This window comes from Rattus norvegicus, chromosome 17, assembly GCF_021556685.1.
Source record: "Rattus norvegicus strain SHRSP/BbbUtx chromosome 17, alternate assembly SHRSP_T2T, whole genome shotgun sequence".
NCBI classification, from domain to species: Eukaryota; Metazoa; Chordata; class Mammalia; order Rodentia; family Muridae; genus Rattus; species Rattus norvegicus.
The window spans coordinates 16,513,837-16,536,288 of record NC_141550.1 but is presented as its reverse complement, the minus strand read 5'-3'; the positions used below and the strand labels follow the sequence as shown (position 1 = coordinate 16,536,288).

Here is a 22,452-nt window from a genome sequence, read left to right as displayed (position 1 = left end):
CTCACCCTGTGTGCTTTCACTGTGATGTATTTTAGTCAATCTTTATTTTCTGACTTTCTAGTGCTTTCTAACAAGATGCAGGGGTGTTGAGATGGATTGTTCTGTTACTTTTCCCCTTTATGTAAAAACCAATGTTCAAGGAAGTATCTATCTGACACAGACTACTCTGCCCTTATTGTGATGAATATGATAAAGAACACACACACACACACACACACACACACACACACACACACACACACACTCACACACACTTCTTTTAATTGGGCAGAATCTGGTAGTTCACTCTTACCTAGGATGCCTGGACTAGGATGACCATAAGTTCCAGGCCAGCCTAGGCTACAGAGCAAGTTCCCAGCTAGCCTGGGCTATAGAGTAAGACCCTATCTCAAAACGATGATAACAACAACAAACTGGGTATAAGATAGAATGTGTGGGGAAATAGATATATCAATCGATAGTCTACCTCATCGGCAACTGGAAACGCAAAGACTGCACTGAGGTATTTGCTGTTCACGCCCACGTGAATGGCAAAACTCGAGTGTCTTCCGCAATGTAAAATGCTAAGGGGAGAGTGGTTTCATATATGTCTGCATACATCATAGTTAATATTAGAAAAAGAATTATAATTACGTAGTTTTCACTTTTGGTGTCCGCTGGCCCTCGGCCTAGCAATCTTAAATGCTCAGGAGAAGCCCTAATGCAAGCTGGGTCAGATTTCAGGAACTTAGCTACTCTCTTCCGTGCTTGCTCCAATGTGGAAAAGAGATAACAAAACCCTATTTCTTTTTCCAGATGTCTAGCTAGAAATGTAGATCGTATGATGCCCACAGGAAGTTCAGAAACAGGAAGTGGTCTAGCTCCAACAGAACCTCCCAACAGAACATGGAGCACAGAGATGGGGATGACCGTTCTAAAACTGGAATGTGTTTCTATTGCAGGCACCTGAGACCAATAACCATGTCGTCTCTCTGTTTCCTCTACCCTGAGAAGTCCACACAAGCCAACAGTCCCCGTGGCCTCTCTTAAGCCCTTCAAATGATTGGGTCAACCTCTAGGACCTTGTACTGAAGGCTTCTCTCTTCAGTATGCTCTAATCAGAATGTTTTGTTTTTAGTAGGACAAGGTGAATGTCATTAACCCGAGTGTAGATTAACAAGCAATGTAATCGACATGTATTTTTTAAATTATGCAGTAGCAAAACGAATGAATAACCCACAGATTAAGTAACATGCATAAATTTCAAACTGCTCACAATAATTGCAAATAGGAAGTTCCAAGAGATTATATTTTCTTTAAGTAATTTATAAAATTTGTTAAAGGAAGCCATTTATTTTTAGGTGTATATTGATGTGAGGGAAGTTTTTAAAAAGCAAACACAAAACAAACACAACATGTAAGACAGATGAGCAGAAAGATCTAGCACAAAGTAAAAAAAGAAACATGAATGCTTGTATGAGGTGATATGTACCTCTGGTTGTTGCTTTCAATAGCATGGTCATGGCTGTCTCTCATATCATGAAAACAAGCGGGTAAATCGGAGGATTGAAATGTGCTGCCGCAATCATGCCGATACGTCATGAGCCTCAGATTATAGTCTTGCATGTTTAAGTCTCAGGAAATGGCCCTAACAGCTGACAAGTGAATCAGCCATTTGGAAGCCTGGGCTGAAGAATTATTTCCAATGCAGCACAACGAGACGAAAAACCGAGATGAAAATCGTAAACATCTGTAGTCCCATTCAGAAGCATCCTCTGACGTTATCTATAGAAGAAAAGAACAGGAGGAATATTAAAGACGCAGTGCTGAGGGGGGGAAAGGATGAGGACATCCTGGAATTAGGAGAAAGGACACTAACCGGGGGTCTTGAGATTGCCAGTTCTCATTGAATGCCAAGAGAGAAAAGAAATATGAAGTCATATTCAAAGTATCCCAAACACAAAATGATGATCCAGGAAAATGTGACAGAAGCTACTAGGGCAACAAGAAGAATTCTCTTCAGGAGAGAAGGCTGTGACACCAACAATACAAGCAAAGCGCAAACCTACTGGTGGGGTCTGAATAAAGACCAATAATAAGGAAATATTTTGACAATTAATTGAAGTTAAAAATTGAGAATATGCCCTGAGTTCAGTGACTGTAGGGAAGAATGGGGCTTGAGGAATCAAAACCCAGAACTTCAGCTATCCCAGCATTCTAGCCTTCTTTCAGAGAACGAGAAAGTGACCCATTGGCATCTACATGTAATAGGGTGCTCTACATTGAATACATTCTGAAAATACCAAGAGAGCATGAGGGAGTCAAGGCGCCATTTTGAAATGTCAGTAGCTTGGTGAGGTGAGACCGAGCCTGATGCAGAAGGAGCAAGGGCTTGTCAAAGAACCCCTCATCCCTTCCCTTGCTTATTGCTGCCTCAGCGGATTGTATACAGTGCTTCCTACACATGTGAGACTCAATAACTATTAATTTATTTTGTAAAGAGAAAGGCACCATCTGGGCACCAGATGATGTAAAACCAAAATCATAGAAGATGGGGGTTTCTGCTTTAAAGGACAGAATGTCACCACTTTCTGACTCAGCAGGTTCGTGTGTGATAACTAGAACAGCTACAAAAAAATCAGACCTGGATTGTGAGAGCAGGGTTGGTTACACGATCTGTGCGTCCTTTCGATTTTTGTGTTTTTATCGTATGGCTTTACTAGATACCCTCTTCATTGCCGTGGCCTGTCAAAGGCAACTTGAAGAAAGAAGGAATTGTTGGGGCTGAGAGTTAAAGGGACACAGTAAATTTGGCAGCAGGAGTATGGGGTGACTGGCTAACTGAGTCAGAGCTTGTATTCCTGCCCAAAACATCATGAGCAAGAAGTAAGTTGGGGAGGAAACGGTTTATTTAGCTTACACGTCCACATTGCTGTTCATCGCCAAAGGAAGTTAGGACTGGAACTCATACAGGGCAGGAACTTGGACACAGGAGCTGATGCAGAGGCCATGGAGGGGTGTTACTTACTGGCTTGCTTCCCCTGGCTTGCTCAGCTTGCTCTCTTATAGAACCCAGGACCACCAGCCCAGGGACGGCTCCACTCACAGTGGGCTGGGTCCAACCCCCTTGATCTCTAGTTGAGAAAATGCCTTACAGCTGGATCTCATGGAGGCATTTCCTCAAGGGATGTTCCTTTCTCTGTGATAACTCCAGCTTGTAACAAGTTGACACACAAAGCCAGCCAGTATACTGGTCATATCACACCTCCAGTGAGGAGGCAGAAAAGGCAAAAAAGGGAGCCAGGCTGTGGTATCTCAAGGTCTGGATTCAGTGACTCATTTGCTCTAGTGAGTCCCGACTTCATTGTTGCCTGAGCCTTCCAACATAGAGTCACCATCTAGGTTAGACAGAGCCTACGGGGAGCCACGTCATAGTCCAACAGCAATTCCTGCTATCTGTCACCTGCCATCTCCGAACATGCCATAACTCCAGATTTTTGTAGCATATTTAAAAACCTTTTGGTTGATTTTTTTTCTTTTAAAGCGTATGAGTGTGCACATGCCCATGTGTTCAGGTACTGCAGCACCCACATAGGGGATCAGAGGGCAATTTTTGAGGGTAGGTTTTTCTCCCTCCGCCATGGGATACAACTGTGGTGGCCATGTCACCAGGCCTGCCCAGCAGGCGCTTCAACCAGTTGCACCATCCCTGTGCCACTCGTTATAAGAGAGAGTATCACATGGTTAAATCAAAAGACAAATTCTCAATCAGCAATGAATTAGATCCCTTCTACAGAAGAACTCTGTAGAATTTCCCTGTGCAGTGTCATCAACACTAGCGATGCAAAGCTGCTTTAAATTATGTTCTTCTCAGTTACATGAAATTAGAAGCTCAGACCTACTGTTGGAATCACTAATTTTCCAGTGCCCCATAGCGGGCAGCCGTCATGTTGAGCAACACAGAGCATTCTTCATCACAGGGACATCCATTGAACAAGTATTCGTGGTTGTCACTTACTATTATCTTTATCCGCAAAGGATGATATTTTCTTGACCCACTATGTAGAGCCTTTTTGTGCAACTGTAGACAGCAAAGGGTATATGGGAACACGAAGATGTACCCCACGACTATCGCTGCCTGAGGGAACAGTCCCTCGAAACATTAGAGGGGATAGAAAAACCACCCTTGAGGCTTTCCATCAATTCTGAAGTCTGTCTTGCATTGAAATCTCTAGCCTTCTGTTCCCTGACAGAAAGAGGGTGGCCAACTGAAGTCTAGAGCTCAGATAATCAGATTTTATAGACAATGACAACATTGATTGATTTGTAATCGCAGCCAGATTCAAGCTGCTGAATACACAGAAAGAGAAAAAAAATGGTTTGATTTATTGATGATGACTGTGGGTAGAGAGTTTCTGTGGTGTTACTAGGCATTAGACATCACTGTAAGGAAGAATCAATAAGCAATATGGCTGACAGCTGATGGGAACAGGAGGAAGGAACACAGACAAGTAGATGGCTCAGAGGCAGCAATGGAAGATGGTACAGGCTCTTAAAATCATTCCTCGGTTCAATCTCTGAAACTTTAGACAAAGTACACTATTGGTAACAAAATAAACTTTTTTTCTCTTATCCATTACCAGATCCCTAAGAACCAGAGTTCTGTGTCTTCATCATCTTCTCTAGGAGTTAGGAATCCTGACTAAACTAAGAGAAAAAAAAAGCAACTATTTTAGACAGCTCTAGACCAAGGAAAGTTTTTTAAATAATTTTCCAAGAGAGTCTCTTATGGACAACATGGAATCTCACTTTAATTTGAGTAGCTTTTTAAAAAATGTGGTTTTCCAGAAATGGTGTGTGACTTGGTAGAAGGGCACCATGCCCCTGGGTTCAATCCCCAGAGCGGAAGTAGGTAAATCAATAATTGAATATGCTCTTCTGAAAGTTAAAAGACACACGAGAGGACATCTTAAGTCCTATAACCCTGAGGTCACCTCGAAAGGGTTTTGAGAAACACAATTTCTTGGTCTTACAGTCTTACCTGCCTGATGCTCATGTCAAATGTGAGCTCTAAACAAAGAGTAATGGGCTGCTTCACCCACAGAGACCACAGGGAGAGATGCACATTAGCGCTGATCTTCTACTTAGAAGATGACTTTAAGGAGCTAATGGGCTGTCTCTAAGCACTTCTATCCACCTCTGTTGAAAGCCCTGGTTCAGCTATGAGGCAATGAGTTGGTTTGAGGGTTGTCAGCAAGCCTTGTTGTTCACCCACCTATAGACTCCATTTTAATACAGGGCATATTTCCATTGCAATGAAGACCACTTGGCCCTCCCATGACCTCTCGGTTAGCATGGCATATATTGGTTAAGATAGAAGATTCTTTGATAAACTGACATTTGTTTAATCATTGCTGAAATCTTCCATTTTCAGTGACCTCAGTGTCTTCTGTTTTCCAGAATAAACAAGATTTCAAAGAAAAAAAGAGAGGAAAAGAAACTATTTCTGACATATATAATTCCAAAACGAATTCTCCCAAAGTCTCCATACATAAAGGAACGTTTACTTTCCCTGTCAAAAGAACAAAAATACACTTACGTTCATATATGAGACACTAAGATTTTAAGTACAAATATATACTTAGGGAAAGTATATACTCCAGTAGTTGGAAAGTATCGCATTTATTAACATTCCCAGGGTCATTTTTTGTGGTTGCTGACAGGGCACTGCAGTGCATATGGTCATCTCGTTACAAATAATCTAAGACAATTTGCCTGCTTAATGACAAGGAGATCTCCGATGGCCTAAATCAAGCTAATGGCTAATTGTTTGTCCATAGCAATGGAGTCTGCTTAGGAACCTCCAAGTATAAGCGTGGATAAGCATGTATAAGCATGTATGCTAGATATGAAGTCAGAGGATAATAACAGATAGTGACTCACAGCCCTGGAGAAGCCTGAGACTTCAACCTTCAGTATTAATGTATAGTGCCAAAGTTTCACAGTATAAAAGAAGTAATAAAATAACGTGTAAGCTATTTTTCTTTATAGTCCTGTTTTTGTTTTTGCTTCGTTGGGGGATTCCTTTCTTTGTTTGTTTGCTTGCTTGAGATAAGATTCCTCCAAGTATCTCTAACTGTCCTAGAATTCATTCTGTAGGCCAGCTGACCTCGAATTCAGAGATCTGCCTGCCTCAGTCTCCTGAGTGCTGAGATTAAAGGTGTGTGTCACCACCACCAGGTTCTTTATAGTCTTAGAATTAGAAAATAAGCAAAACAAAATACAAAAGACAAAACAGACGGCTATTTTTAAAGACGTGTATAAAATTTATGCAATTTACACAACTTGTTAAGAAAATACAGAGTGGCTGGGATGACAGTTGACTCAGAAAAGATCTTGGCTTAAAAGCCTGAAGACTTGGCTTCGCCTGCCCCCAGAACCAGTATTTAAGAAGCTGCCATGTTGGTGTATGTGTGTAAATGGTGTGAAGTAGGTGGATACACATAGATGCCTGTTGCTTGATGACCAGGCAGCTCAGCCTAGTGGTGGGTTCCCGGTCAATGACTGTTTCAAAATAAAGTAGACGCACCTGAAGATTAACATCCAAGGTTGCCTTTGATCTACATACATACACACATGCACATGCATGCATGCACCATGCACACACACACACATACATGCATACATACAAAATATTAGATAAATATTAAAAAGAGAGGATACAGTAGTTGTAGTCTTAGATGAAAAGAATCAAACACAATAGTGAAAATAATATGAACACCTATGTAACATATGTGAACATACATGTGTCTGTATATATGAACAAGCATATAAAGTTCATTAAATACTGGAGTATGCTTTGTGAAGTATGCTTATAAGCTTAGATTTTTCAAAGCCTACTTTACGTAGGGTTCTTGAATGTTTCAACCTCCTTTCTAGCCCACTGAACAGAGGTAGGGGGAAATGGTTTATAGGAAAAGGGGATTGTGGACCTCTTTAGAAGTAGTTCTTTGGGGTAATTCCACTCTTTGTTGTCAGAATGCCAGTAGTCCAGTTCAATAGCAAACACCAAACTCAAATCAGTAGCAGTGGCACGATCCAGTAGAAACTGCAAGGCTCTACCAAATCTTGAGTTAGCAGAAACAGCCAGAAGCAGCAGTAATATCACAAGAAGTTCTTTGGTGCCTCTCTCTCTCTCTACAAAGTGAAGACCTGCAAAGTCCAGCGGAAGTGAGACCAGCAAAGCATTGTACAACAGGGAAGGCCAGGGAAGACCAGGGAAGAAGGCCAGGGAAGGCCAGGGAGGCCAGGGGAGGCCAGGGAAGGCCAGAGAAGGCCAGAGAAGGCCAGGGAAGGCCAGGGAAGGCCAGGGAAGTGTTGCACAGTGCCATTGTAGAACTAGAGTTTCATAAAGGTTACTCATTGTCAGAGCCCGAATGTGCAGAACTAGAGTTTCATAAAGGTTGCTCATTGTCAGAGTCCAGATGTGCAGGGCGGGACGTGCCTGAGGGAGAGCCAGAGATAGGACTTGCCAAACCAGCTATCAGCCCCAAGGACACTGACCATCCGTAGCTACCCCCTCCCCTTCCTTCACCCCCCTGAGTGAGATGAGTCACCCTACCTGCCTGCCGAGCTGCTGGAGAGCACGTACTCCTTGCTGATGTAATTTCGCGCCGAAAGTAACTGTGCACCATTTGAATTGACCAATCATGTGCAACCTCGTGAATGCCCCTTACCTCCCCTATATAAACCCCCGAGTTTGGAAGCTCGGGGTCGATTCCTCTGTCTCCTGTGTGAGATATGTGTCGACCCGGGATCCCGCTAAGACCCGGGATCTCGTTAATAAAAGCTACCTCGTGCATATACATCAAGAATGGCTACTCGTGGTTCTTGGGGGCACCCCATCCCACAATTAGAGCGAGAGACACGTTCCCCGTTTAGGGGTACGCTCTTTCACCATAATGTAAGAGCGATCTCTCACTGTTTAATGGGGTTCCATTTATACTCTTTCCAACCTCAGTGCCCTCTCAAGCTTTCACTCTAGCAAAACATCACATGCTACATCACATGCTCTCTCACATGTCTGCATCAGCAAAGCATCCTCTCACAAGACAGCTTCCGGAAAAAACATCACATGGCACAGCTGAGTTGTTAAAGAAACTGGAAATTTCCACTTCATATGCGCTCTCTCTCTCTCTCTCTCTCTCTCTCTCTCTCTCTCTCTCTCTGTGTGTGTGTGTGTGTGTGTGTGTATGTGTGTGTGTATGCGTGTGTGTGTGTGTGTGTGGTGTATGTGTGTGTGTATGTGTGTGTGTATGTGTGTGTATGTATGTGTGTGTGTGTGGTGTATGTGTGTGTGTATGTGTGTGTGTATGTGTGTGTATGTATGTGTGTGTGTGGTGTATGTGTGTGTGTATGTGTGTGTGTATGTGTGTGTGTGTGTGGTGTGTGTGTGTGTATGTGTGTGTGTGTATGTGTGTGTGTGTGTGTGTGTGTGGTGTATGTGTGTGTGTATGTGTGTTATGTTGAATATGTCATCTCTTGTTCTCTACTTCATAAACTAGGCTATCTAACCTGTGAACCTCCAGGAATTCCACTGTCTCAGCCTATTTTGCTGTAGGAATTCTGAGGCTACCGAGATGCGCTACCACATCTAGCTTTTCCTAGGTTCTGCAGAGTCACAACCTCAGTCCTCACACCAGGATAGTAAGAACCTTATGCATCCAGTCTCTCCACCCCATGAAGAGGATTTAAACATGGAATATAAACATTTCAGCCATTAGCCTTTGCCCGCAAATCCATGCTGAAGGAAAAGAAGACGGAATGAGCTGGTGCAAGTTTACAAGGTGTTGTTAATATTTACTCAAGCTTTCTACTCTGACATGTGTTGTTCTCCATTTTCACACACTAACTTTTTTAACCCTTATAAATCTGTAAGGCACCATTAGTAACTGTGTGTGAAAAGAGTAAGGTTAGGTTGGCTGATGATGCCACTATTAAATGTCAAAGAACACGACAGATCTTTCCAGACACCAAATTCTCCCTTTCGTGGTACAGAGGCATGCAAGGTGATTGGAGGGAACCTCAATTAAGAAAATGCCTCGGGGCTGGGGATTTAGCTCAGTGGTAGAGCGCTTACCTAGGAAGCGTAAGGCCCTGGGTTCGGTCCCCAGCTCCGAAAAAAAGAACCAAAAAAAAAAAAAAAAAAAAAAGAAAATGCCTCTATAATATCCAGCTGTAAGACAGTCTCTTAATTAGTGATTGATGGGAGAGCACCCAGGCCCATTCTAGGTGACGCCATCCCTGGGCTGGTGGTCCTCCTGGGTTCTATAAGAAGTGGGATAAGCAAGGCATGAGGAGCAAGTCAGTAAGCAGCACTCCTCCATGGCCTCTGCATCAGCTCCTGCCTCCAGGTTCCTGCCCTATTTGAGTTCTTGCCCTCACTGCTTTGATGATGAACTGTTATATGGAAGTGTGAGTGAAATAAACTGTCCCCTCCCCACATCGCTTTTTGTCACGGTGTTTCACTATAGCAATAGGTAGCACTGTTTTAAATGAACATCTCAATGGATCAACCAGGAGAGTTGGTCTCTGCTCAAACCATTGTGCTGTCTTCGAAGATATCAAAAAGAGTCGCTCCATTCACGGAAATCCATGCTTACTTTTTGTTGGATACCATTCCAGGTCATAAGAAGAAAACAATGAGTGAGAGACTGCCCCTGCCCTAAGGCACTCTATACAGGTGACGAGGAGGGCTAGAGAAAAATATTTAGATGCCCTGTGCCAAATGTCAAGGCAAAGTACTGTGACAGAAAGAACAGTCCAGTATTTAGAAAAATTTATGTCCCTTAAAATTCTGTTTGTGAGCCAGGAGTCATGCTATACACTTGGAACCCTGACACCCGGAGAGCTAAGATAGGAGGAATTACGCTCCAGGACAATATGGGCTCCAGAACAAAAAATTACCTGAAAAATAAAAAGGACAGAAATAAATAGTAGATGTGAAAGCTCACTTGCAAGATTTATTTTTTACAGCTATGTTGTCACTTGGAATAGAAATTTACTTCAAATCTTAATAAATTCCTGAATAATGGACTTCCATAATAGAGTATATTGTCATAAATACTAACAGGAGAGCATTCTTTTACAAACAGCTGAACACAGAGTCTGGCTAATAATGGGGAAATGAGACCAAATCAGATAATAAAGGGACTTCTCTGAAATAAACATTAGGGGGAAATAAGGTCAAACTCTCCTTTTGGTGGAGCATTCATGAAATTCTTAACTGGCTATACAATAATGCTCTGCCCTGGTCCTGGTAGTTTTGCTTGACAAGAAGATCAAAAATATGGCGGGTTAGCCCCCGCTATGTCTTGAATGAGAGATGTGCAGAAGGGTTTCCTGTTTTGAATACCTTACACTTAGCTGGTGGCGCCATATTAGGAGACTATGTAGATTATAAAGATTATAGAATCTTTATGAGGTGAAGCCTTACTGGAAGATGTGGGTCACTGGGAAGTGGAAGTTGAGGTTTAATAATCTTGCCCCACTTCCTGTTCATTCTCAGCTCCCTTAATGCAAATCCAGTGTGACTGGTTACCCATACTGCCGTGCTTCCTCACCATGATGGACTGGACTCAGAACCCACAAGCTAAAATAACCCTTCCTCTCTTAAGTTGTTTCTTATTAAGAATTTGGTGACGTTTATGAAAAAAAAAAAAAGGAAATGCAACCGTTCTCTGGAATTCCCTCAATAGCTACGATTTAATAAGGACATCTATTGCCTCTGCAATGTGAACCAAAGGACAAGATCATCATAAAGATACTCGTACTACAGATATTTCCAACAAAATCTAGGAAGCTGAGAAAGGCATCCCCCTATTATAACTTTTAAAAATATTTAAATGTTTCAAATATGTGACAATTTGTAAAAGTGACACTTTTAATAACTAAAGGACTATCTAAGTTTCTTCACTTGATGGGCAGTATGCATGATTTTTAAAAATTAAAAACAAAATTTACTCTTGATGAAGTAAAAGGTCTTTATCATTTCTGAGTGTGTGTGTGTGTGTGTGTCACACATATATAACCAAGCAGTCACATATATTTAATAAACAGCTCTATCTTTCAAAGAAACAAAGCCCTTTGTAAAACAAATTAACTTGTTAACCAATGACTCTTCCTAGATCCCTTTTAACACCATAAAATAGGGGTTGTCTTAGCCACTCCTATTGTCTTAGTCACTCCTACTTTCTTAGCCCCTCCTACTGTCTTAGCCCCTCCTACTTTCGTAGCCACTCCTACTGTCTTGTCAACTCCTGTCATCCTAACCACTTCTATGGGATTTGCATTTTGGGTTTCAGTGGGAAGCTATCAGGGGATAACCAGAGACACACTGATTAGAGATTGACTTTGTAAGCATGAATTCTATCTCTAAACCAGGAAAAATGGGCTTAATCATCTTTAAGAATCACCAATTAGATGTTTGAGGTCTTTAAGATCAAGGATTAGATACGGTGTGTCATTTTGATATCAAGAGTGCTTCTTTCCTTTTGTGAGTATGGAGGATGGAGGAGGATATCAGGTCTCTTGCTCTGTCTATACCAGGTTCCCTAAGACAGGATCTCCCACTGAACCTGAAGGTAAACTGGCATCCAGAAGCCCCTACAATTCTCTGGTCTCAACCCCTCAGGGGTTACAGGAGCTCATGTAGCCATACCCAACTTTGTATGTAGGTTCTGTAATCTGAACTCATGCCCTCTGCTTGCACAGAAAGTGATCTTACCCATTGAGCCATCTCGCCAGCCCCAAGTCTTTCATATATTTTTATGCAGGGAGTTTATAAGTTTAGGCATGTGGCTTCCCTATGTTTCTTGAAGAATTGATTAAGGGGATGATTAACACAGTAGATTATTGAGCAAATTCCTCGGACTTTCTGAAGCCTTAGTAAATATTAGCAAAAGGAATACAACAAAATAATAATTAGAAACTTGCTAAATCAAACTCCTATACATTGGTGGAGTGCATAGTTATGTAAATTTGACTCTTTGAGGAAAACTAAGGCTGTTCCCCTACCCCTAACTCACTCTATAAATAACCAGGTACCATAAGTATGTTATACATGTACCCCAAATATGGACCTGCAGAGACGGGAAGCAAGTGAAAGAAGCTGCCTGTGGTTGTCATTCCAAGGGAACAACAAAAAATATTTTATTCTATACATTTTTTAGACTCCAAAAGTTTCTGACTATATACAATCAGAAAAAAAAAAGATATTTTGATAGCGCTAATTTGTTTCTACTAATAGTCCCCTGGATGTGGTCTGCTCACAATTTTTAGCAAGAAATAATTTTAAATAATTTTAGCCTACAAGAGAGCATCTGTGGCCCAAGTGCCTGTGTGCAAGAAATATGAGAAGTTTGATTTAAATATAGAAAAGCTAAATTCACGCGCCCCAGATGGGGCACCTAGAACAAAAAAGAAAAAAATATCTTCGGGTCACAAGGGAAGGTTGATGGGCTCAGTACCCAGCAAGAGATTGCCAGTTACTCACGACCTATTTGTAGCTCACTGTGGTTAACAGGTGAGCGACAGGAGCTGGTGGCTGCTTTAAAAATACTTAGAAGAAACCGAAGCAGAACATGGGCCAGCGTTGGCATGAATTTAGATGGAGTTGTAGAAATCTGTTAAAGATCCTAAACGTCCTCAGATGGCGATCTTCTAGACTGAGAAGTCTCAGAAGCCCTGTTTTGTGGGTCTCCGTTGTCTTTCGAAGATGCTTGTTGATATAACAAGGTATCTGGACATAGTGAATTAAAAACTGTTGTCAGGAGAGGTGGCATATGGGAAACTGAGAGAGGAGAATGAGGGTTCAAAGTCAACATGGGCTATGTCATAAAACTCTGCAAAATACAGGAGGAGGGGGAGAGGGAGGAAGGAAGACAGGCAGGGAGGGAAGGATGAAGAACAGGAAGTTCTCCCTCATGGGATGTGACTGTAAATGATCTGTTCTCTGCAAGCCATGCAGTTGTCCATATTCGGCATGGACCAGGTTAGAGCTGGGATCCTCCCATCCTTCTCTTCTGTCATTCCTGTTCTTAAAGTAACAGCAGTGACTAAGAGAACAAGGATCCTATTTTGGATTTATATGACAGATCAAGTAGAGTTGGTCTTTAGCTGGAGCAGGTGTCATAGGTTTGGGTGACTTCTATTTTGATTCCATTGGACATCACACACCCTTCAATCCTTCTCACAATGCTGGATGGTTTCACAAAGCCTTCTTCACAATCACAAGGGTAAGAATCAACATTTTATTCTCTTTGTCTCTCCCTCTGTCTCTGTGCCTGTCTCTCTGTCTCTCTCTCATGTGTGTGTGTGTGTGTGTGTGTGTGTGTGTGTGTGTGTGTGTGTGTGTGTGTGAAAGAACACTCGGTATATTAAATATATACTTCATCCATTTTCTAAAATATTTATAATTTATTGTGTGGGTTTTTCTTTTATAATATAATCACATTATAAATCAAAACACACCTATATTGCTTGAATCTAGCCAGACAATTCATGTCAAACAAAAAGTAAAAGCAGAATTCTTGGGTCTAGAAATATGGCTCAGTGGTTCTGAGCTCTTGCTCTTCTTACAGAGGATCTGAGTTCAGTTCCTAGCACTCTCATTGGACAGCTCACAACAGCCTGCAACTCCAGCGCCAGGGGCTCTGATGTCCTCTTCTGAGGCTCCCACAGACATGTATACAGATGTTGTGGTTTGCCTTGGAGTTCTCTCTGAATTTGTAAAATAAAGGCAAGAGCTCGAGATTTGGGCAGAGGGAGGAGTCGGGAGCGAGAGGGGAGGAGTCAGGAGAGGGAAAGAGTCAGGAGGGGAAGGAGTCAGGAGGGGGAGGAGTCAGGGGAGGAGAAAGGAAAGAAGCGAGGAGAGAGTCGTCGTGGGAGAAGGAGAAGCTGGAGACCTGGCAAATAAAAGGTGCAAGGGATGAGGGATTTGGGAGCTAGGAATAGGACAGTGTAGGGTGGATCTGCCCAATCTAGACACTAGATTGTTTTCATATTAATTTAGTTGCGTTTTCTTTGTACGGGCCGATTCGGGTTGGAGAGGAAACTGCAACATACAGACACACACACACACACACACACACACACACACACACACACGGATGGGGGGACTGGCACATAACTAAATAATAAAATATTTTAAGTAGAATTTTTATACTCTAAAGAGTATAGGTATATTCCTTGGTCACCACAACTCCCTTTACTGAGAAAACTTACAAATATGCTGGATCGTGAAGCTTCTATTCCAATTTCTAAATCTGAGAGGAAGCATCAAGGTGATACAAAGTTTTGAATATCAAGAAAGAATGGTTTCTCTCACTGCTTAGAGGAAGAGTCTAATCCTCTCAGAGCTAGAGATCCAGGCAATTCAGCCACAGTGCTAAACACACCTTCTGTGAAAACACACAAGTTTTCATATGCAAAGCACACCAAGAATAGCCTTGGTCCTTGCGCACGAGTGGCCAAGAACTGTATAGCCGAGAGCATAGGAAGACATTGTCTTTTACTGTTTCACGTGTGATTGACTTAGCATGAACTTTAAGTTACCCAGTGAGGACCCAGGAAAGGTGAGGCGTATCTCTGTGTGCACCTCTTATTTGATGTTGAAATTAAGGAATACAACAGTTGCCTTTCTCTTCAGCCTCATGGCTGAGACCGACCAGAGTTAGCCCTAGACACTGTAGATTTTCAGCCAGTGTTTCCTTACGTACCCCCGTTTAGACTCTTCCCCTACGCGTTAATACTCTTCCGCCATGCAGCTGAGAATGACTGGCATATGGCGGCAGAGATTAATTCTCACTGTGGAAGGGTGAGAGTCTCGCACCCAACACGGCAACAAAGAGTAGCAAGGCTTCTCCTCTTGACGCTAAGTGTGCCTTGCTCGGCCTTACCGCCTCTGTATTTAATCGGCTCCCTTCATACTCTCTCCATGAAGCCGGAGATGTACATATTAAACATGGGAGTTTTTTTCCAACAGCTTTCTCTTCCCCAGGGCAAGATTGCTCAACTAATAATAACTAAGATATCTTTTGACAAGTTCAGCTAAGACCTGTAAAGCCCAGTCAATCTACATCAGCCTTGTTGACACTTCCTTTCCATTTCAGACCTGCATTTCCTTGAACGAGGGGACCTGAAGGAAAGAGTGTAGGACAGCTGGCTCCAGGAGCGGCCGTGGGCGGAGCAGTACAGGGGAGGTGGAATCCGAAGCAAGACTTGTATTGATCAGGGAAGGGAAGGTACTTTTTCCTGGCTACAACTGCAACCGAAACCCATAAATTAGGTGATTGAAGTAATAAGACACGTGGAATGGCTTTTAAGTCCACTACTCACTCTGTGTCATAAATATCAAATGACAGCGAGGCTTTTAGTGGAGGGCATGATTTATTACCGTCAGCACGAAGGAGGCTTTAAGGGATTATCTCTAAAGTGGCAAAACACTGTTCCAAATTTCATGAAATTAGCAAAGCTTATTGAAGCTCAGCTACTGAGCCAAAAAGCAAGATATATATATATATATATATATATATATATATGAATAAAAATATTGCAAATGCACAAAATTAGAGGTGCATGGCTTCCTCTGAAACAACCTAAAATCAACATTAAATAGAAACCTCCCTTGATGGGTTAGAAAATAACCCTGAGAACGATTATTACCTTTAATGCAAATATTCAGCCCAAAGATACAGAAAGGTGTCAACATTCTCTGGTCAGCTTTCCGCATGGCCTACATCTTCCAGTCAGTGCTTTTTCTCACCTCAGGCCAAACTCTGTATTTACATCCACTCAGCAAGAGCCACCCAAACAGGTGCTGGAGGGAGAATCTTGGAGCTAATTTTACTTTTTTTGGTGTTCGTTTAAAGGGACAATTAGACTGTGAAATTTCTGTGAAATCTGAGAGGTTCTACAAGCTGCCATGCAGAAGTTCTGGGGGAAAATAAATGCAAGTTTTTGAGATTTGGAACGCAGAGCAGTCGGGTGGTGTCAGGGAGACTTCCTTGTAGGCCTGCATCCAAACCATGACATTTCTGCACAGGAGTTGTCCTGTGCCCACTTACCAGCTCCTGGCTCTCTGGAAGGCGCAATAGTAGACTAAACAGATAGGGTCCCAAGGCCTAACCCATGGCCACTTTTAATGAGTCCCTCACTTTCTTCACTTAATTCTACCTGAGCTATAATTGGCATCCATTAATTAACCATATACCACATCTCCCTGTTTTCCTTCCATGTCACCTATTTTACCACCACAGAGACTTGGAGTTAATTATCTCATCTGTCAAGACTACAGTCTAAGAAAAGAAATATTTTGGATATTAACATAGTCTCTTTTTCCCCCCTCCAAATGTAATGAAATTGTATTCTAATTTTTAATGATTTCTCAATTACCGCGAGATAGAAAAATAGAGGAAAAATTGGGGGAAGGCTTTCAGCTTGCATAATTAAAACGAGTCTCTTCCTTAGACAATTTTTAAGTCGCGAGTCTTGGAAATATACACAGTTCAGCTGTTAATAAGTGGAAGGGTCAGATGACTGAAACGGGAGAGGATTTTTAGTTTAATATCACATCTTTTTCTAAAACCACTTCACAGAAACAAATCCTTCCTCTAAATGCTAATCAGCGGTTAAAAAACAGAAGTCTTGATGAAATATTATATCTGGGGTAGCCAGTGTCTCTTAATATACCAAGGCACTCTCTCCCACTAATCATTTACAAAATGTTGTGTCTCACAGTTTTATGACAGGAATACTAAATAAATCAGCTCATTCCCCAGTTGTAGTTGCACTAAATCTGGAAGAAGACAAGTGGTCCTTTATCAGAGGAGCTAACTATTTCTCAAGCGAGCAGACTCATAATTTCATACACGATGGAAAATAATTTTAGTCAGGGATGGGCTCCCAAGATCCTGTGACAGAACTCAAAAAAAAATTAATAACTCATTTTTTTTCTAAGTTAACTGAAAAGCTTGTGCACAGAAATATGAGCTTCCATATAGACAATATTGAAAAATGATATAATTCATTATAAAGTGGTTTCCCCCCAGACGCCATCCGTTCTGAGCATACATATATCTATGCTTTTGTGTGTATGTATATATGTATATGATGTATACATATATATGTGTGTGTATGTGTATGTGTATATGTAGATTTCAAACCTTAACCAGTTGCATAAGGTGGTGATCAATTCCATCATGCTCACACATTCTCTGAGCCATAGTTTTAAAGAGAATGTAACAGCGAGACTCCCTTCTGAAATGGGGCACCTGAACCCTCAGCTTCGAAGGCTCAAAGGTTGAGGGTCGCTCCCACAATGGAGAGGCTGGGATCATCTGCAGACTTTGTGTGGAGTGACTGCGCTAGAAAGATACAAAGGCCAAGCCAAGACAATCAGCCAGCAAGTCTGTATCTTTCCATGTCCAGCTGCATCCTGGAACCCTCCCTAGGGATGGCAGGAGTAAGAATGTATGATGGATACACAGACACACATACAGTGGAGCTGGGATTTAATGTTAATGTTACGCTGTAGCCTAAAACCTCAGCTTGTATACTGTGTACAACGCCAAGTGGGGAGCAGCCTAGATTCAGTAGGAGGTCTCTGTAGGCCAGCAGTCTCAGGCTGTGAACATCCCGGGAAAGGAAGCTGCTGTTGAAAGTCTGCTCACACTGATCAGAGGTCATAAATACTCAGACTGAGGTATCTAAGGAGAGCTTTGTCCCATCTCTCCAGCCATCTGAGTAACAAACAGCTTTGACAATTTTGCCTGGGTCCTAGACCTTGCAGTCCTTAGCACACCAAGCCTCTGTGAAAATGCGAATTAGCTCAGAACTTGGCTGATTGGCGGCTTCCTCCACTCCCTGCAGGCATCTGGTCTCACCATGTGGCTTGGTATTATCAGAACCAGGCAGCTGGTTTCTAGAAAAAGCTTGAGATGAGGCAACTGGAAAGTGAAGGTTCTAGAGATCCAGCTGTCAAATCTTGGGGCCTCGCAGCCTCTCCTCAGAAGGTGTGCCTTGTGATTGCCACCATAGTCCTTTGGTTATAATGGAGTCCTGAAGCCACCCTCAGGTCTTGGGGTGTGGACTTCTTCACTAAGAAGCATATCATAATGTCAAATGGCACTGACTTGGAAGATAATAAGATAATCGTTGATCCATCTTTGAACTATACTGAGGAACTTGCCTGCCTCCATTTTGGAGGCAGGAGCCATTATGTTGTATTGTTAAAAATAAGTTTCCGTTTACTGTGAGAGATGAATTTCTGTTTTAAAATCTGTTTCCTAGAACCTGACCTGCCCCAACCCATGACCCTGACTTGTTTTTGAGAACACGCTAACCTCCCTAATCAGTGACACATGGCTGCCTGTTTGCTTGTTTGTTTGATTTGTGGTTTGTGTTGGTTTTTGTTTCGTTTGGTTTGTAGATTTTTCTGTACTTCCTTACTGCTCCACGGTCTTGCTTCTCCAGACTTTCTTTGCAACTACTCAGGATTTTACTCCTTAAAAGGGCCCTGAGAAACCAACTCAGGACTGCTCACTCTAACCCAAATTAGAAGGCAATTGCTGGCCAGCTTTCTGGTGCATCTCCAGTAAAATCAAGCTTGCTTCAAATTTGGCTCAAAAATTGTGGTAGTAGTCTTATTCTTACCTGGTGGGATTAACATATACCATGTGCCACACCAAAAAGGGAGAAGAGAAAGTGAAATGCATCTTTCTGCATACCATGCAATGTCAGGGAATTTAACATCTGCTTGCACTGATAGCATAAACTTCACCCTTCCAGCCTAGCACTGAAGATTACACATTAGAAATACCTGGGTTCTTGTTTTGTTTTGCTTTGCTTGTTTTTATTTTTATTTCATGTGCAGTGGTATTTTGCCTGTCTGTATTTCTGTGTGAGAGTATCAGATCTCTGGAACTGGACTTATAGAGAGATGTGATCTTCTACGTAGGTGCTGGGAATTGAACCCAGGTCCTCTGGGAAAGCAACAGGTGCTCTTAACCACTAAGCCATCTCTCCAGGCTCAAGAAATGACTGTTTTTAATTGTGTTTCTTCTACTAGTTTGTAAATCCCTCTAAAATAAGGAATCTATTTTGTTTCCACTACCTTGTATGTGTCTGGCAGGCAACAGATGCTTTGTGATATACAAATCACCCCCCCCCCATCACAGGATTTACCACATGGTAGTGATTGCTTATTTAAATATTTTTACTCCATTCAGTTCTTGGCTTCTTGCTGACTTAGGCTTTGTCTTGTTTGTCCTTAAAACTTACCACTCTGCCTGGCACATGGTAAATATCCAAAGTGTATTCCTGGCCTGTGCTTTGGGGAAACCAAATTATAGTCCTGGAATAAAGTTAATTAGCTGCATTTATGGGCTTATAGCAATGAAGACCATGAAGAATAGGTTTCTCTTTTACACTGCTTCATTAAAACAATATGTATCTTGAGATCAGTCAGGATTCTGCTCATTGACCAGTGCTATCTTAGAACTCAACTGATCTGGGAACAGATACCAACTGTTGAGTGGGAACACAGTTGAGAGGCCAACTGGAAAGTAAGTTGTAGAAATTATTTAATGCTGACCTGGGGTTTCTACCCTGCCTTAGACTATTTAGTTCCTGGATAAACACACACACACACACACACACACACACACACACACACACACACACACACAACCTTTGGACTTACAATAAGCTTTAAACAGCACAGAAGCTGGGCAGCTGCCTATCCTCCATGCTGTTAGAATCTACCTTCATTTTGAGAGCCCAGAGTTATTGTTTAACTGTGTTTCATCTGGGCTGCTCTTAACTCCAATTGGCCAGAGCTTAGAGCCTTGTTCTCTTGACTCCTAACCCATGGCAGTTTCTCCTCCCTCCTCCTGCACCTTCTTCTCCCTCTTAGCTGTCCTTCCACCAGGAAGCCTAAACCCCGCCTATGTCTCTTCTGCATAGCTATTCGCTGTTGGCATCTTTATTTACCAATCAGAAATAACCTGGGGCCAAGGTCTACACTCTCCTCTCTGGGACAACTAGGTCCTGGGAACTCACACTTAGCATTAATAGATAACAAAAGACTGAGCCTCAACTGAGGCTTTCCTTAGGATTCTCTAAAAAGTTAAATTCTGTGAACATCTCACAGACCGCCAATCTGCAGGAAGCATTTCAACAAAGAAGATATGAAAACAGGCAGTCTTCAGAAGAGCCAGACTTGAAATGCCTTGGTGTCACCAAGTCACCAATCCATAGTCTATTCTAAGTGGTTGCTTCATTAGGGTACAGGGAAGAGGAAATAAGTTGGACTCTCAAAGAGTAGTGACCAAGAACAGATGCTCACTCTGAAATGACCAGAGGATGGGAAAAAAACAAGACCATGGTTACTACGTTGGGACAACTTCAGTTGGTAGAGAGCGGAGGCAGTGACACCAGACGTCAGACACCAGACACAGGTGGGACGAGCAAAGCTGGAGACTGCAGAGTTCAGAGTTCAAGCATTCCACCTTCCTCTGTCAGCAGGTAGAGTCACTGTGATTGACAGCTGGGTCTTCCTTCCTCAGAAGGCTCTTGGGGGAGTTCTGCTAATGAACACAAGTCAGCGAGGAAGGCTCTGAACCTTCGCCTACTTATTTTAGCCAACTTTTAGTATAAATTAGGAAAAAAAAAAAAGAACATGACACATCTGTATTCGTGACATCATCCCAAATGTGGATCTCCCTACATGGGATAAATAAGTTGGCGTATACTTATTAATGAGAAATTATCATCTTGAGATGACCTCTTATACTAGCTCCAAGCAGATCAGACCAAATTGCCAGATGAAGGAAGCAAACAGATTCAAACAGACCAAGCGATTCCCACCAAGCAAACGGAAAGGGTCCAATCAACTTGAATCAGTGTGCAAAGAACGGTCCCTCTGCTGTAACCCTGACAAGAAAGAGGAAATTCCTATTCGCTGTAGGCAGGTGGCCAAGCTGGTGCAGTAACTATGGTGGGCAGAGTGGAGGTTTCTTTAAAAAACAAACAAAAACATTAAAGCATGCAGCTGTTCTACTTGTACGCATCTACTCAGAGGACTCTGCATCCCACTGTAGAAAGTCTCACAGCCACGTTTGGTTTTGCCCTTTTCACTATAATAAAGAAATGAGGGGTTGGGGATTTAGCTCAGTGGTAGAGTGCTTGCCTAGCAAGTGCAAGACCCTGAGTTCGGTCCTCAGCTCCGGGGGCGGGGAGACAAAATAAGAAATGAAGTCAGCCTCTTCGTCTTTTGACAGGAAAAAATAGATAGTGAGACTATGCTTACATACACAATGGAATATTCTTCTATTGTAAATAGAATAAAATTTACAATAAAATGGATGAAATTGGAAACTTCAAGGAAAGTAACCTGGGCTCAGAAAGGCAAACATCACAGGTGCTCTTTGACCTGCAGATTCTGGCCTCCAGCTGTTAAACACAGGTATCCAAGAGGAAGAAAGGTGGGGAAAGGCCAGGAAAATAGAAAGGGGCCCATATGAACAGAAAAAAGAAGGCTTTGAGGGAGGTTTAGAAAGAGTGGAATAAACCACAGGAGAAATGAAAATGGAAGAGAAAGGACATGTTAACGAGGAATCAATTGAAACATAGTGTATTTGAAAATGCTACAGAGAAAGCCATTGATCTGTAAACTAATTTTTAAAATAAAATGCTAGTAACTTGATGTTAGCCAATATGCCTTTTTCTATTGTTCTGTCCCTTTGTCTCCGTATTATAATAGCCAACACCATCGCCTAGAATTAAATGCCAATTTCATTTCTAAATTCTAAAAACCACAAATAAGAGGTGACTGCATCATCTTTCAGTAACCTTGCTGCGATGTGATCTTTAACACACGGGTGAGACACTTGATGTAAATAGTCTATGTACGCTCTAATGTATTGTTTTCTTGCAGCTTCCTGTGTAAAATCGCAGGAGTGACCAGCTACATGTCGTGACTGGACCCTACTTAGATCCTGAAAAGTTAAATGGTCCAAGGGCCTAGGACCAGCTGGCTGATCCAAATGAATGAGCCAAAATAGGCTGGGGACTAGGGAAAAGTATGACCAATATAGAGGTGGGCAAAATCATGTCTTAGTTAGGGTTTTACTGCTGTGAACAGACACCATGACCAAGGCAACTCTTATAAGGACAACATTTAACTGGGACTGGCTTACAATTTCAGAGGTTTAGTCTATCATCACCCTAGCAGGAAGCATGACAGCATCCAGGCAGGTATGGTGCAGGAGTAGCTGAGAGTTCTACATCTTCATCTGAAGGCAAACAGGAGAAGACTGGCTTCCAGGCAGCTAAGATGAGGGTTTGAAAGTCCACACTCACAGGGCATACCTCCTCCAACAAGACCGCACCTCTAAATAGTGCCACGCCCTGGGT

At 42.2% G+C, this 22,452-nt stretch overlaps 1 long non-coding RNA gene across 1 annotated transcript in view; it reads right to left on the bottom strand.

The window, feature by feature from the left end:
- Window positions 1-1,300: 1,300 nt before the first annotated feature.
- LOC148000038 (uncharacterized) overlaps window positions 1,301-22,452 on the bottom strand; it is a 31,366-nt gene continuing 10,214 nt past the window's right edge. The window contains exon 2 of the long non-coding RNA XR_015641170.1: window positions 1,301-1,764. This is a non-coding gene — a long non-coding RNA (uncharacterized LOC148000038). The remainder of the gene's footprint in view (window positions 1,765-22,452) is intronic.